Below are 16,642 nucleotides of genomic sequence, written 5' to 3' on the forward strand. Positions count from 1 at the left end.
CAATGTTAGTGGTGGCTGTTTAACAGTCTGATGGCCTTGAGATAGAAGCTGTTTTTCAGTCTCTCGGTCCCAGCTTTGATGCACCTGTACTGACCTCGCCTTCTGGATGATAGCGGGGTGAACAGGCAGTGGCTCGGGTGGTTGATGTCCTTGATGATCTTTATGGCCTTCCTGTAACATCGGGTGGTGTAGGTGTCCTGGAGGGCAGGTAGTTTGCCCCCGGTGATGCGTTGTGCAGACCTCACTACCCTCTGGAGAGCCTTACGGTTGTGGGCGGAGCAGTTGCCGTGCCAGGCGGTGATACAGCCCGCCAGGATGCTCTCGATTGTGCATCTGTAGAAGTTTGTGAGTGCTTTTGGTGACAAACCAAATTTCTTCAGCCTCCTGAGGTTGAAGAGGCGCTGCTGCGCCTTCTTCACGATGCTGTCTGTGTGAGTGGACCAATTCAGTTTGTCTGTGATGTGTATGCCAAGGAACTTAAAACTTGCTACCTTCTCCACTACTGTTCCATCGATGTGGATAGGGGGGTGTTCCCTCTGCTGTTTCCTGAAGTCCACAATCATCTCCTTAGTTTTGTTGACGTTGAGTGTGAGGTTATTTTCCTGACACCACACTCCGAGGGCCCTCACCTCCTCCCTGTAGGCCGTCTCGTCGTTGTTGGTAATCAAGCCTACCACTGTTGTGTCGTCCGCAAACTTGATGATTGAGTTGGAGGCGTGCGTGGCCACGCAGTCGTGGGTGAACAGGGAGTACAGGAGAGGGCTCAGAACGCACCCTTGTGGGGCCCCAGTGTTGAGGATCAGCGGGGTGGAGATGTTGTTGCCTACCCTCACCACCTGGGGGCGGCCCGTCAGGAAGTCCAGTACCTAGTTGCACAGGGCGGGGTCGAGACCCAGGGTCTCGAGCTTGATGACGAGCTTGGAGGGTACTATGGTGTTGAATGCCGAGCTGTAGTCGATGAACAGCATTCTCACATAGATATTCCTCTTGTCCAGATGGGTTAGGGCAGTGTGCAGTGTGGTTGAGATTGCATCGTCTGTGGACCTATTTGGGCGGTAAGCAAATTGGAGTGGGTCTAGGGTGTCGGGTAGGGTGGAGGTGATATGGTCCTTGACTAGTCTCTCAAAGCACTTCATGATGACGGATGTGAGTGCTACGGGGCGGGAGGGAAGAGGGAATAGCTGCACTGTTTGTATTCGGTCATGTTACCAGTCACCTTGCCCTGATTAAAAGCAGTGGTTCGCGCTTTCAGTTTCACGCGAATGCTGCCATCAATCCACTGTTTCTGGTTAGGGAATGTTTTAATCGTTGCTATGGGAACGACATCTTCAACGCACGTTCTAATGAACTCGCACACCGAATCAGCGTATTCGTCAATATTGTTATCTGACGCAATACGAAACATGTCCCAGTCCACGTGATGGAAGCAGTCTTGGAGTGTGGAGTCAGCTTGGTCGGACCAGCGTTGGACAGACCTCAGCGTGGGAGCCTCTTGTTTTAGTTTCTGTCTGTAGGCAGGGATCAACAAAATGGAGTCGTGGTCAGCTTTTCCGAAAGGAGGGCGGGGCAAGGCCTTATATGCGTCGCGGAAGTTAGAGTAACAATGATCCAAGGTTTTTCCACCCCTGGTTGCGCAATCGATATGCTGATAAAATTTTGGGAGTCTTGTTTTCAGATTAGCCTTGTTAAAATCCCCAGCAACAATGAATGCAGCCTCCGGATAAATGGATTCCAGTTTGCAAAGAGTCAAATAAAGTTTGTTCAGAGCCATCGATGTGTCTGCTTGGGGGGGGGATATATACGGCTGTGATTATAATCGAAGAGAATTCTCTTGGTAGATAATGCGGTCTACATTTGATTGTGAGGAATTCTAAATCAGGTGAACAGAAGGATTTGAGTTCCTGTATGTTTCTTTCATCACACCATGTCTCGTTAGTCATAAGGCATATGCCCCCGCCCCTCTTCTTACCAGAAAGATGTTTGTTTCTGTCGGCGCGATGCGTGGAGAAACCCGCTGGCTGCACCGCCCCCGATAGCGTCTCTCCGGTGAGCCATGTTTCCGTGAAGCAAAGAACGTTACAGTCTCTGATGTCCCTCTGGAATGCTACACTTGCTTGAATTTCATCAACCTTGTTGTCAAGAGACTGGACATTGGCGAGAAGGATGCTAGGGAGTGGTGCACGATGTGCCCGTCTCCGGAGTCTGACCAGAAGACCGCCTCGTTTCCCTCTTTTTCGGAGTCGTTTTTTTGGGTCGCTGCATGGGATCCATTCCGTTGTCCTGGGTGAAAGGCAGAACACAGGATCCGCGTCGCGAAAAACATATTCTTGGTCGTACTGATGGTGAGTTGACGCTGATCTTATATTCAGTAGTTCTTCTCGACTGTATGTAATGAAACCTAAGATGACCTGGGGTACTAATGTAAGAAATAACACGTAAAAAAACAAAACACTGCATAGTTTCCTAGGAACGCGAAGCGAGGCGGCCATCTCTGTCGGCGCCGGAAGTAGATCTCCACTGGCACAGCCAGAAGAGGACTGGCCACCCCTCAGAGCCTGGTTCCTCTCTAGGTTTCTTCCTAGGTTCCTGTCTTTCTAGGGAGTTTTTCCTAGCCACTGTTCTTCGACATCTGCATTGTTTGCTCTTTGGGGTTTTAGGCTGAGTATCTGTATAAGCACTTTTGACATCTGCTGATGTAAAAATGGCTTCAATGATTGATAGAGAACAGAACAGCACAGAAATGTGGAAGTAGAATTTAGTACAGTACAGTAGAGTAGATATGTTCAGTACAGTACAATACAACACATTATACTGTACTTTACTCTACTGTGCTAAACTGTACTGTTCCGTGTTGTCCAAACTTGTGAAACACACAGTAGATGTCTATGATTGACACAATCTGGTCCTACCAGGGCGTGACTGACCAAATTTCAACTACTTTTCAACATCCATTTACGTCTGATGTCGGTCGGTGCTCAGTGGTTGAGGATGCTTGTTACAGTAAAGAGGGTAGGTGGTAGATGTCATTGTAGGTATCAGTAAGAACCGGGAAAGGTAACATTAACTGGAGAGAGAGAGAGAGAGAGCAGCAGAGAGAGAGAGCGAGAGGGAGAGGGAGGGGTTGTCCAGACTGTTTTCACAGTCTTGCTTTCACTAACAGACAACAGAAAGATTTTTAACAAGTCTTATGAGCTGAACATAACAGTATGCAAGTGGAAGGGAGGACAGTAGCAAGTGACCCACCTGTGGTTTGTGGCTACTATGATTTCCCATTGTAGCCTATTCGATTGCAGTAATTCTGTTACAGAGGTTTCTGTAATTACGTTACCAATTAATACACTATAACTAACTGGTAGGTGTAACATTATTTGTTGCTTCTGTGATCTTTCATTACTGTCCCTCATGAGGGTGAGGAATCCTAAAACGTATTAAAGACATGGGTTTTTGGTCACAGAATTACAAGTCACAAGGCAATGTTTCTTCAACTTACAGAAGGCAAATCATTTCTCTAAAACAAAGTATAAGTGTTGATATTAGTTGGCAGAGGTATTTACTTCAAAATTATTGTGTTTTGTTGTATTTCTAATAACTTTTAAGACTTTTTCTGGTAGATGTTGTCTAAGACCCCTTTTCCATCTGTTTGGCCAGAAATCAAAGCCTAATTTTTGGGAAGGAAAATGGTTTAATAATATATGTATGCCTTCATTTAAAATAAATATAGACTCTTAGCTTTCATTTGAAATCCAATTTGGCATGCTCCTATAAACTTCACATGTTGTTGCTCATGGGTCCTTTTAGATGGAAATGCTCTCCCACTGATCAACAAAAGGCTCGGAAGGCTTGACTGAAGGTGTACAACCGCCCACTGACGTGCTCTATCAAATACCTCTGGTCCTTCCCTCTCTCTACCACAGCCTCTTAGTCTCATTCCATTCACTATGAACACACAGTAGTCTGCTGTGCTCTACAGCCACGTCCAACAGAGCCCTTTCTCAGTTGCTATAATATATTATGAAAGCCATGTCCTCTTCCAAAGGATTTAATTGTCCCCTGATAATGTCTCACACTTCCCCACTAGTGTTACTGCAGAAATACCATACAGTGCATTCAGAAAGTATTCAGACCCCTTGACTTTTTCCACATTTTCTTACGTTACAGCCTTATTCTAAAACTACACACAATACCCCATAATGACAAAGCAAAGCCTTGGTGGTTTCAAACTTCTTCCATTTCAAATGATTTAGGCCACTGTGTTCTTGGGGACTTTCAATGCTGCAGAAATGTTTTTGCCTCGACACAATCCTGTCTCGGAGCTCTACGGACAATTCCATTCGACCTCATGGCTTGGTTTTTGCTCTGACATGCACTGTCAAGACCTTAAGACCTTATGTAGACAGGTGTGTGCCTTTCCAAATCATGTCCAATCAATTGAATTTACCACAGGTGGACTCTGATCAAGTTGTAGAGACCTCTCAAGGATGATCAATGGAAACAGGAAACACCTGAGCACAATTTCGAGTCTCATAGCAAAGGGTCTGAATACTTAGGTAAATAAGGTATTTCTGTTTTTTATTTTTAATACATTTGCAAAAAAAATGCTAAATACATTTTTTTCACTTTGTCATAATGTATTGTGTGTAGATTGATGAGGAATTTTTAAAAAAATTTTTTTTTAGGCTGTTACGTAACAAAATGTGGAAAAAGGCAAGAGGTCTGAATACTTTCCGAATGCACTGTAAATCACTTGAACCAATCACAAATATCACAAAAAATGCATAGTATACAGATGGTTTCAGCATTTCAGTATGTTTTTACCCTGTGTCATCTTTTGCAGTACATGCACGACCAGGCTGGCCTCTTATCCCCTTTAGACTACCAACGCCCATATCATACTGTTGTAGTATATCAGGTAACACATGAATTGTTCAAATGAAAGTAAAACTGCCTGTGTGTGTGTTTCAAGTCATTAGATAAGTGCCTCCAGGTCTCTGCTAAAGAAAGCATTTAGCAACGTGCTGCATGAATAGGTTGTCAGGCAATGGACTTGGATTTGGAACTCGCTCAGAAATATCAGAGAATGTATGCCTTGTTAAAATGCCAAGGTTTTTCAGAATCGACAGTTTTTGTGACGTCTTTATAACACAGCTGAGAATAGAGTAGATTAGGCCTGTGAAGTATATTGTCACCAATCCCCTTGTCTTATGTTGTAAATGGAACACATGCATGAGTAGACAAACTATAGTTATGACTTTGGCCCTATTTGTTGCATATTTATGTGTTACAGCTTTTATTGAGAAATTGACGTTAAAATTCAGTAGATTCCCTTATGTTTCTGTTTGTGTGGGGGGGTATGACGGTGTGTGTGAGTGAGATTCCCTTATGTTTCTGTGGGGGGGTATGACGGTGTGTGTGAGTGAGATTCCCTTATGTTTCTGTTTGTGTGGGGGGGTATGACGGTGTGTGTGAGTGAGATTCCCTTATGTTTCTGTTTGTGTGGGGGGGTATGATGGTGTGTGTGAGTGAGATTCCCTTATGTTTCTGTTTGTGTGGGGGGGTGTGACGGTGTGTGTGAGTGAGAAATGACAGGTCTGCAGAGGCAATGCCAAAAATACCACGGCACTGTAACGGTTTTCCGTATGAGAAGGAGAGTCGGACCAAAATGCAGCGTGTAGATTGCGATCCATGTTTTAATGAACAAACGTAAAACACGAATCAATGCAAACACTACAAAATAAAGAACGTAACGAAAACCTAAAACAGCCTATCTGGTGAAAAACACATAGACAGGAACAATCACCCACAAACACAGTGAAACCCAGGCTACCTAAATATGGTTCCCAATCAGAGACAATGACGAACACCTGCCTCTGACTGAGAACCATATCAGGCTGAACATAGAAATAGACAAACAAGACATGAAACATAGAATACCCACTCAGATCACACCCTGACCAATCAAAACATAGAAAATACAAAGTAAACTATGGTCAGGGCGTGACAGTACCCCCCCCCCCCAAGGTGCGGACTCCGGCCGCAAAACCTGAACCTATAGGGGAGGGTCTGGGTGGGCATCTGTCCGCGGTGGCGGCTCTGGCGCTGGACGTGGACCCCACTCCATGACAGTTTTAATCCACCTCCCTTGCGTCCCTAGATAGGTTACCCTCCTTAATGACCGCTCGGGACAGAGGGACAGCTCGGGACAGAGGTAGCTCGGGACTGATGGGTAGCTCAGCACTGAAAGGACGCTCAGCACTGAGAGGAAGCTCAGCACTGAGAGGAAGCCCAGGCAGGTAGTAGGATCTGGAAGAGTCTGGTCGACTGGCAGATCTGGAAGAGTCTGGTCGACTGGCAGATCTGGAAGAGTCTGGTCGACTGGCAGATCTGGAAGAGTCTGATCGACTGGCAGATCTGGAAGAGTCTGGTCGACTGGCAGATCTGGAAGAGTCTGGTCGACTGGCAGATCTGGAAGAGTCTGGTCGACTGGCAGATCTGGAAGAGTCTGGTCGACTGGCAGATCTGGAAGAGTCTGGTCGACTGGCAGATCTGGAAGAGTCTGGTCGACTGGCAGATCTGGAAGAGTCTGGTCGACTGGCAGATCTGGAAGAGTCTGGTCGACTGGCAGATCTGGAAGAGTCTGGTCGACTGGCAGATCTGGAAGAGTCTGGTCGACTGGCAGATCTGGAAGAGTCTGGTCGTCTGGCAGATCTGGGAGAGTCTGGTCGACTGGCAGATCTGGGAGAGTCTGGTCGACTGGCAGCTCTGGCTGCTCCATGCTGACTGGCTGCTCCATGCTGACTGGCAGCTCTGGCTGCTCCATGCTGACTGGCTGCTCCATGCTGACTGGCAGCTCTGGCTGCTCCATGCTGACTGGCTGCTCCATGCTGACTGGCGGCCCTGGCTGCTCCATGCTGACTGGCGGCCCTGGCTGCTCCATGCTGACTGGCGGCCCTGGCTGCTCCATGCTGACTGGCGGCCCTGGCTGCTCCATGCTGACTGGCGGCCCTGGCTGCTCCATGCTGACTGGCGGCCCTGGCGGCTCCTTGCAGACTGGCAGCTCTGGCGGCTCCTTGCAGACTGGCAGCTCTGGCGGCTCCTTGCAGACTGGCAGCTTTGGCGGCATCCTGCAGACAGGCAGCTCTGGCGGCTCCTTGCAGACTGGCAGCTCCTTGCAGACTGGCAGCTCCATGCAGACTGGCAGCTCCTTGCAGACTGGCAGCTCCTTGCAGACTGGCAGCTCCTTGCAGACTGGCAGCTCCTTGCAGACTGGCAGCTCCTTGCTAACTGGCAGCTCCTTGCTAACTGGCAGCTCTATGCTAACTGGCAGCTCTATGCTAACTGGCAGCTCTTTGCAAACTGGCAGTTCTGAACAGGCGGGAGACTCCGGCAGCGCTGTAGAGAAGGAAGGCTCTAACAGCGCTAAACAGGCGGGAGACTCCGACAGCGCTGGATAGGAGGAGGGCTCCGACAGCGCTGGACAGGCGAGGCGCACTGTAGGCCTGATGCGTGGTGCTGGCACTGGTGGTACTGGGCCGAGGACACGCACAGGAAGCCTGGTGCGGGGAGCTGCTACCGGAGGGCTGGGGTGTGGAGGTGGTACTGGAAAAACCGGACCGTGCAGGTGCACTGGAGCTCTTGAGCACCGAGCCTGCCCAACCTTACCTGGTTGAATGCTCACGGTCGCCCTGCCAGTGCGGCGAGGTGGAATAGCCCGCACTGGGCTATGCAGGCGAACCGGAGACACCGAGCGCAAGGCTGGTGCCATGTAAGCCGGCCCAAGGAGACGCACTGGGGACCAGCTGCGTAGAGCCGGCTTCATGGCATTAGGCTCGACGCTCAATCTAGCCCGGCCGACACGCGGAGCTGGAATATACCGCACCGGGCTATGCACCCGCACTGGAGACACCGTACGCACCACTGCATAACACGGTGCCTGTCCGGTCTCTCTAGCCCCCCGGTAAGCACAGGGAGTCTGCCCAGGTCTCCTACCTGGCGTAGCCATACTCCCTGTTAGCCCCCCCCCAAGAAATTTTTGGGGCTGCCTCTCGGGCTTCCTTCCGCGCCGCCGTGCCTGCTTCGCCAACTCCATTCTCTGATAACCTTCCGCGCACTGCTCCATCGAATCCCAGGCGGGCTCCGGCACTCTCCCTGGGTCGGCCGCCCACCTGTCGATCTCCTCCCAAGTCGTATACTCCATACTGTACTCCTCTTTGGGCTGCTCCTGTTGCTTCTTCTCCCGCTGCACCTTTGGGCGGCTACACTCCCCTGGTTTAGCCCAGGGTCCTCTCCCGTCGAGGATTTCCTCCCATGTCCAGAAATCCTTATTGCGCGTCTCCTCGCGCTGCTCCTGCCTGTTGACACGCTGCTTGGTCCTTTTGTGGTGGGTGATTCTGTAACGGTTTTCCGTATGAGAAGGAGAGTCGGACCAAAATGCAGCGTGTAGATTGCGATCCATGTTTTAATGAACAAACGTAAAACACGAATCAATGCAAACACTACAAAATAAAGAACGTAACGAAAACCTAAAACAGCCTATCTGGTGAAAAACACATAGACAGGAACAATCACCCACAAACACACAGTGAAACCCAGGCTACCTAAATATGGTTCCCAATCAGAGACAATGACGAACACCTGCCTCTGACTGAGAACCATATCAGGCTGAACATAGAAATAGACAAACAAGACATGAAACATAGAATACCCACTCAGATCACACCCTGACCAATCAAAACATAGAAAATACAAAGTAAACTATGGTCAGGGCGTGACAGGCACGTGATGGAAGTCGCACCTTGTGTGACACCATTTTGCTGCATTTCTATTTACGGTAAGTTGTTCATTGTCATTCCTTTCACTTTAAAATAACTTGACTTCGGGATGACTTTGTTGCGTCTGAAATAACAACCAAATGATAGAACTCATGAGGGCGTCTATATAGAACGTATGATGTGGGTATTACTCACATATAACTTTAGTACAGTTGCTTCCAGGAGCACACACACACACGCCAAGTATGGAGGTGAATTGAGGGTGCAGGTAAGGTGTATTGCTTTGAATGATCCTAAGAAGTTTAGGCCTAGGGGAAAGAGGGGCACTCCATCTCAAGGAGGTAGGAAATTGAACCGGCGACTGCGATCGAGGCCACTACCCACATCCATTGTCGAGGAAGAGATCAGGTTCAGACGTCAGTGTATTTTCCTATACACCCTCTTCACTAGTGTAGTCTCAAGTGACCTACAGGTACTTTCCTATAGAGTAGCTCACATCTTAACCGTGGTACAGTACTGTACAGTATCTGCCATGGGCAGTTACATGGGAAGTTTGTTACTACATTGTATGCTTTGGACAATATAATAATGTAGTGAACATAAAAATAGAAATACTATTATTCATTCTATTTCTATCACAGTGACCTTTATTCAACATGAACAGTTTGACAGGATTTGACCAAGGCAATGGAAAGGTCACCTCTGATAAAGTCCGTTCTTTTCTTTATCGGTATGTGTCTCTCCAGATAAAAGACAGATTGATGAGTCACACTCTATCGTCCCGTGGACTGGGATAATATTTTGTGTTTCAGACGCCATCTGAAGTTACTGTTCAGCTGGAACCAAAGAGATAAGCGTGCGTGTGTTTGTGTGAGCATTTGCATGTTTGTGTTTGTGCATTTTGTATCATAGCCATTCATTGCTTCAGGGCAGATCTGTGTTCTTTTTGTCACTGTTTAATTTGATTTAATGATCGTCCATCGTCTCTTCTATTTATGTATTACTGGACAAGACAAGCTGGCTGAATATCTCCTGTGGTCCGTTTTTTATCCACCTCTTGATCAATTAAGTGATGACAGGTCAATCCCACTAGGGGGTACTTGCACGTAGTATTTTACTTACTGTTCTACTCACTGAGAGAACCACTGAGTACTTTTTAAAATATACACTTTACTGTGCATCTTCTCTGTATTGCACTTAGTGCAAAATGCTGCGCAGGTCAGGAGAAATAATAGAACTCTGAAATGTCCTGAAGTATTCTGCATTTTAAGTGCCATTTAAAATGAGTTTTAATATCTGAACACATGTTCAAATATGAGATCAAGTATGTATAATGACTTCATTATTTTAATACATTTTAACGGCGTCATGTATGAATGCAACATGAAGATAATGTTTGTGGTGTGCTGGTGTGCTATTGAGATAACAGGCAGGCAGGATGTGGTCATTTATCCATCTGGGAAACAGAGCACGACTGTACATCAACTTGAATCCTCTTGGTATTTTAAACTCTTTAGTTGTATCTTGAGTACAGTACTTTTGGGAGATGCACTCAGATCATACAGCATTCCTATGGATTTAATTCATGACAGCTGCCAGCTGGACAAAGCTCTATACATTATCAAGGGTACAATGTATGCATTATCCAAAATGAACTGCTTTCATTTTCGTAATAATACAAATGTCTGTCTTATATTCAGTTTAATATTCAAGTATACAATTGAAGTCGGAAGTTTACATACACCTTAGCCAAATACATCAAAACTCAGTTTTTCAGAATTCCTGTCACAATTGTCCTGTCTTAGGTCAGTTAGGAACACCATTTTATTTTAAGAATGTGAAATGTCAGAATAATAGTAGAGAGAATGATTTATTTCAGCTTTTATTTCTTTCATCACATTCCCAGTGGGTCAGACGTTTACATACACTCAATTAGTATTTCGTAGCATTGCCTTTACATTGTTTAACTTGGGTCAATTGTTTCGGGTAGCCTTCCACAAGCTTCCCGCAATAAGTTGGATGCATTTTGGCCCATTCCTCCTGACAGAGCTGGTGTAACTGAGTCAGGTTTGTAAGCCTCCTTGCTTGCACACGCTTTTTCAGTTCTGCCCACAAATTTTCTATGAGATTGAGGTCAGGGCTTTGTGATGGCCACTCCAATATCTTGACTTTGTTGTCCTTAAGCCATTTTGCCACAACTTTGGAAGAATGCTTGGGGTCATTGTCCATTTGGAAGAGCCATTTGCAACCAAGCTTTAACTGATGTCTTGAGATGTTGCTTCAATATATCCACATAATTTTCTTACCTCATGATGCCATCTATTTTGTAAATTGCACCAGTCCCTCCTGCAGCAAAGCACCCCCACAACATGATACGCTCACCACCGTGCTTCACGGTTGGGATGGTGTTCCTCGGCTTGCAAGGCTCCCCCTTATTTTCTCCAACCATAACGATGGTCATTATGGCCAAACAGTTCTATTTTTGTTTCATCAGACTAGAGGACCTTTCTCCAAAAAATTACCATCTTTGTTCCAATGTGCAGTTGCAAACCATAGTCTGGCTTTTTTATGCGGTTTTGGAGCAGTGGCTTCTTCCTTGCTGAGCAGCTTTTCAGGTTATGTCGATATAGGACTCGTTTTACTGTGGATATAGATACTTTTGTACATGTTTCCTCCAGCATCTTAACAAGGTCCTTTGCTGTGGTTCTAGGATTGATTTGCCCTTTTCGCACCAAAGTACGTTCATCTCTAGGAGACAGAACGCATCTCCTTCCTGAGCAGTATGACGGCTGCGGGGTCCCATGGTGTTTATACTTGCATACTATTGTTTGTACAGATGAACGTGGTACTTTCAGGCATTTGGAAATTGCTCCCAAGGATGAACCAGACTTGTGGAGGTCTACAATTTTTTTTCTGAGGTCTTGGTTGATTTCTTTTGATTGTCTCATGATGTCAAGCCAAGAGGCACTGAGTTTGAAGGTAGGCCTTGAAATACATCCACAGGTACACTTCCAATTGACTAAAATTATCAGAAGCTTCTAAAGCCATGACATCATTTTCTGGAATTTTGCAAGCTGTTTAAAGGCACAGTCAACTTAGTGTATGTAAACTTCTGACCCACTGGAATTGTGATACAATACATTTTAAGTGAAATAATCTGTCTGTAAACAATTGTTGGAAAAATGACTTGTGTCATGCACAAAGAAGATGTCCTAACCGACTTTCCAAAACTATAGTTTGTTGACAAGAAATGTGTGGAGTGGTTGAAAAACGAGTTATAATGACTCCAACATAATTGTATGTAAACTTCCGACTTCAACTGTATCTACTTTTATCCGTTCAGAAAATCTGAAGTGTGTCTCATGCCAAAAACTACTGTCACAAATGCAACTAGTGGTCCTCAATCATTATGTTCTGTTAATGGATTTACCTCAGATAATTATGTATAGTCAGTGGACTTAGACATTTACTTATAATTATGAGCGTAGAATGTGTATCATGTTTGAGACCGCAACATGTTTTTTTTTATGTAGTACTGTCTGGAACAGGTATAAGCTAAGCATCATACAGTCCTATCTCATACCAGCTGAAGGTGTGACGTGATACTGTATGCAAGTGTCAGGAGGATCATATACACAACTCATATTCTGTGATGTTAATGAGGAAAGCGTCACTATATTGACTCGAAGAGTTGCCTTCTCTCTTACAGAGCAACACACCTGTACTATATGAACTTAAATTGGAGAAGATAAGGGACATTGTATTTACAATTACACTAAACCCAATAACGTTATTGCTGTTCCAACCAATATTACAGCAATGATGAGGAAAAGGATTTGTTAAAAGAGCAGCATCAAACTTGATGTGAAGTTTGATTGCTTCCTTTCTTACCTTATATTATCCGCCTGGTCTTTTCTTCCCCCACTTTAGAGCTGAAATACAGTATCCTCCTAGCTCATATACCAGCTAGCCAAACTGAAGCATCATTCTTCCCTCTGAGTTTAAGCCACCAGAACTGGTTTCTCTCTCTCTGTGATTCCTAAGGGTAGAACCACTCCATCCTTTTGAGCCACAGGCACAGAAACCCTTTGAATTTCTTCATTGTCGATCTCTATTTCTGCTTTCTCTCCTTCCTCTGTTGGTTTCAGTCAGGGAGTTTCCCCGACATACATCGCACATACAATAAATGCACCAGGTGTCAGTCGGTCCCCACAAAGATAAAAACTATGAAAAACTGGTGACTTTTCTTTTTCTGACTGAATCACTCCGTCCTCAGTTTGTCCTCTGCTGCTGGGCATAAAAAAGGTATCTGAGAACTTCCAAATGTGAAAAAAGGCTTTGTATCCCCATCTTATGAACTCCTTCAGCACTTCTATTCAGTCACAATCTTTAGACATTTAAGTCCCTCATCACATTTCCCATAAAACTGGAGAATTAAAGAGAGAAAATGAACTCTGCTTATTAGCTGAACAGCCCCTCTATCAATCTTTGCAATCTGATCTAGTTCTCCTGGCTGCAGTTCTCTCTCTTTTTCTCTCACTCTCTCACTGTTTCTTGCTCACTCACTCGCTCCCTGCCTCTCTTCTCTCACTCCCCCTCTTCTGTTGTGTCACAGAAGCTGCCATTTGCAGCCACGATGTGGTCTCCTCACCTCCCTCCCTCCCCCTCTCTCTCTCTCCCTTCCTCCCACAGCACGGCACAGTCAGTGGACAGCAACTTGATGTATATATGCATCATTCAAATGCCCAGAACAGTGTAGTAGTGTACAGTCGTGGCCAAATGTTTTGAGAATTACACAAATATTAATTTTCACAAAGTCTGCTGCCTCAGTTTGTATGATGGCAATTTGCATATACTCCAGAATGTTATGAAGAGTGATCAGATGAATTGCAATTAATTGCAACGTCCCTCTTTGCCATACAAATGAACTGAATCCTCCCAAAAAAAACATTTCTACTGCATTTCAGCCCTGCCACAAAAGGACCAGCTGACATCATGTCAGTAATTCTCTGTGTTGATGAGCACAAAGCTGGAGATCACTCTGTCATGCTGATTGAGTTTGAATAACAGACTGGAAGCTTCAAAAGGAAGGTGGTGCTTGGAATCATTGTTCTTCCTCTGTCAACCATGGTTACCTGCAAGGAAACACGTGCCATCATCATTGCTTTGCACAAAAAGGGCTTCACAGGAAAATATATTGCTGCCAGTAAGATTGCACCTAAATCAACCATTTATCGGATCATCAAGAACTTCAAGGAGAGCGGTTCAATTATTGTGAAGAAGGTTTCAGGGCGCCCAAGAAAGTCCAGCAAATGCCAGGACCGTTTCCTAAAGTTGATTCAGCTGCGGGATCGGGGCACCACCGTTACAGAGCTTGCTCAGGAATGGCAGCAGGCAGGTGTGAGTGCATCTGCACGCACAGTGAGGCTAAGACTTTTGGAGTATGGCCTTGTGTCAAGAAGGGCAGCAAAGAAGCCACTCCTCTCCAGGTAAAACATCAGGGACAGACTGACAATCTGCAAAAGGTACAGGGATTGGAAAAGTCATTTTCTCTGATGAATCCCCTTTCTAATTGTTTGGGGCATCCGGAAAAAAGCTTGTCCGGAGAAGACAAGGTGAGCGCTACCATCCTGTGCCAGGCCAACAGTAAAGCATCCAGAGACCATTCATGTGTGGGGTTGCTTCTCAGCCAAGGGAGTGGGCTCACAATTTTGCCTAAGAACACAGCCATGACTCAAGAATCATACCAACACATCCTCCGAGTGCAACTTCTCCCAACCATCCAGGAACAGTTTGGTGATGAACATTGCCTTTTCCAGCATAATGGAACACCTTGCCATAAGGCAAAAGTGATAACTAAGTGGCTCGGGGAACAAAACATTGATATTTTGGGTCCATGGCCAGGAAACTCTCCAGACCTTAATCCCATTGAGAATTTGTGTTCAATCCTCAAGAGGCGGGTGGACAAACAAAAAAACCCACAAAAAAACAAACCCAAACCCAAATTCTGACAAACTCCAAGCATTGACTATGCAAGAATGAGCTGCCATCAGTCAGGATGTGGCCCAGAAGTTAATTGACAGCATGCCAGGGCAGATTGCAGAGGTCTTGAAAAAGAAGGGTCAACCCTGCAAATATTAACTCTTCGCATCATTCATGTAATTGTCAATAAATGCATTTGACACTTGTGAAATGCTCGTAATTATACTTCAGTATTCCATAGTAACATCTGACAACAATGTTGTGTCATTCTCAGAACTTTTGGCCACGTCTGTATACATAATTGTTTCTGATCATTTTTTAAATAATTTGATCATTTTTGGTGGGGTAAATGACAGAACTGTAAACAGAGTGTTACTGTCGGAGCACTCACATTGCTACACACTGACTGTCCAATCCACATTACAGTACCAACTTATAGTACCAACCTCTTGCCTCTTTATGTCCTCTCAATATCAGATACAGGTAACTGCAAAAATGAAGGTATCAGTTGAGTAAACGAGGTATACAAAGTATATTGAAAGCAGATGCCTCCACACAGGTTTGGTTCCTGAGTTAATTGAGCAGTTAACATCCCGTCATACTTAGAGTCATGCATAAAAATGCCCAGCTGTCTATTATTTTGACTACCATGGCTAAAAGAAGAGATCTTAGTGACTTTAAAACAGGGGTCTCAAAGGAGCATAAGGGGTTAAAGGGGTGTGTGTATGTGTGTGTCAGTGGAGGCTGCTGAGGGGAGGATGGCTCATAATAATGGCCAAAATGAAGTGTAATGGCTGGAATGGAGTGAATGGAATGGTATCAAAGACGAATGAATGGAATGGTATCAAAGATGAATGAATGGAATGGTATCAAGCACAAACACTCCATTCTGGACATTATTATAAACCGTCCTCCCCTCAGCAGCCTCCACTGATGTGTGTGTGTTTGTCTCAGTCGTCAGATCTCAACCCAATTGAACACTTATGGGAGATTCTGGAGCAACATCTGCGACAGGATTTGCCACCACAGTCAATAAAACACCAAACTATGGAATTTCTTGTGGAAGAATGGTGTCGCATACCTCCAATAGAGTTCCAGACACTTGTAGAATCTATTCCAAGGCGCATTGATGCTGTTCTTGCAGCTCGTGGTTACCTAACTCCCTAGTGACGTTATATGTTGGTGTTTCCTTTATTTTGGCAGTAACCTGTAGGTCTACATTCACCATGGTCATATCAGTTGAGTTTATGTTGATGCTTTATGACAGTTGTATATTTTTTGTGTGTGAAGGGGTGAGGATGTTGACTGTTTTCAACATGCATGCCTGCCTTAAATATATCTCATGCATTATTTGGTGCTCTGTGGGAGTATGTCGCTCTGCCGATGGAATGGATACAGTGTATTGATAGACCACGTTGCTGAGCTGGGTGACTTAGTGTGGAGAGACACCCTTCACACTTTTATGCTGCAGTAGTTTATGTGTCTGGCGGCTAGGGTCAGTTTGTTATATCTGGAGTACTTCTCCTTGTAACGGGATTCTTCCTGTGAAGGAGAGGCGGACCAAAATGCGGCGTGGTTATAATTTATGGTTCTTTAATAATGAAACTATACATGAATAAACTACAAAACAAGAACCGTGAAAACCCGAAACAGTCCCGTGTGGTACAAACACTGACACAGGAGACAACCACCCACAAAACCCAACACAAAACAGGCTACCTAAATATGGCTCCCAATCAGAGACAAAGACTAACACCTGCCTCTGATTGAGAACCATATCAGGCCCAAACACAAAAACAGACAAACAAGACATCCAACATAGAATGCCCACTCAAATCACACACACCAGACCAAACAAAACATAGAAACATACAAAGCAAACTATGGTCAGG

General features: G+C 45.2%; 1 protein-coding gene across 1 annotated transcript in view; it reads right to left on the minus strand.

The window, feature by feature from the left end:
- The window catches only part of LOC110498839 (ATP-sensitive inward rectifier potassium channel 12), a 33,133-nt gene extending 19,780 nt beyond the window's left edge, over positions 1-13,353 (minus strand). The window contains exon 1 of the mRNA XM_021575489.2: positions 12,660-13,353. The gene's annotated coding sequence lies outside the window, so the exon portion shown is untranslated. The remainder of the gene's footprint in view (positions 1-12,659) is intronic.
- Between the last annotated feature and the right edge of the window lie 3,289 nt (positions 13,354-16,642).

The sequence above is a fragment of the Oncorhynchus mykiss genome, chromosome 20 (genome assembly GCF_013265735.2).
Source record: "Oncorhynchus mykiss isolate Arlee chromosome 20, USDA_OmykA_1.1, whole genome shotgun sequence".
Lineage (NCBI taxonomy): Eukaryota > Metazoa > Chordata > Actinopteri > Salmoniformes > Salmonidae > Oncorhynchus > Oncorhynchus mykiss.